Below are 1,058 nucleotides of genomic sequence, written 5' to 3'. Positions count from 1 at the left end.
GTTCTGGAGGATATATGCATCCCTGGAGCCAAGTGGACCACCAGCACGACTGGCGTCCCAATTCAACTCAAAAGGGAAGATCTAAAACCAGTAGCCAGAGGTTGGCTAGACTTCATAGGGCGTTCCATATTGCCCACCAGCAACCGTTCTGAAGTCACTATTAAAAGAGCAGTAATGATTCACTGCATCATGTTGGGAAAAGAAGTGGAAGTCCATCAGCTGATCTCATGTGAGCTATACAAAATAGCAAACAGGAATCCTAAGGACGCCAGATTGGCCTATCCAAGCCTAATCTCTATGCTTTGCAAAGATGCTGGAGTAAAGATGGGAATAACTGAATATATCCTAATTGAAAAGCCCATTACTGGAATATCAATGGTCAGACAACAGCAACAAGATGATTCAACCAAAAGGAGAGCACAAGAAGCCCTCCCAGAATTGCCTCAATTCGAATATTGGGAACATCTTGAGGCTTCTATTTCCAAATTACAAGAAGCTATGGATCAAATAAAGGAAGAACAGAATAATCAAAGTAGCATGCTTTGCAAACTGCTCAAGGAACAGGAAGAGCAAGGGCGTGATCTAAGGGAGCTGAAGCGCCAAAAATTAATTCTTGAACAGTACCCCACAAATTAGAGGAACATCTACTCCTCAAAACAACAGGTTGCTGAATTCCAATTTTTCTGCTTTAGCTTAGTGATAGTATTATTATAGAAATTCACCTTAGGAGATATTTAGTAGTAATTAGTATGTCTATTTTGATTTTTTTCCAATTAAGCTATAATTTATTTTTCTCATCATCATCAGGCATAAATAAAGTAGTAGATTTTTTTAGAATAAAGAAGTAAATCTATATTTTTCGAGTTCTCAATAATAAAAATTATAATTAATTATATGTGGTGGCAATACTTTTTGTTCTCTGAATGAATGCTTGAACAGTGCATAATTTGTACTTTGAATTTGATGAATATTGGCTCCTGAAAGAATGAGGAACACGAAAAATATTATTGATGATCTAAAAAATCATGAAATTGATTCTTGAAGCAAGAAAAAGCAGT

This window comes from Arachis duranensis, chromosome 2 (assembly GCF_000817695.3).
Source record: "Arachis duranensis cultivar V14167 chromosome 2, aradu.V14167.gnm2.J7QH, whole genome shotgun sequence".
Taxonomy (NCBI): Eukaryota; Viridiplantae; Streptophyta; class Magnoliopsida; order Fabales; family Fabaceae; genus Arachis; species Arachis duranensis.
This window is presented reverse-complemented; position numbering follows the sequence as displayed.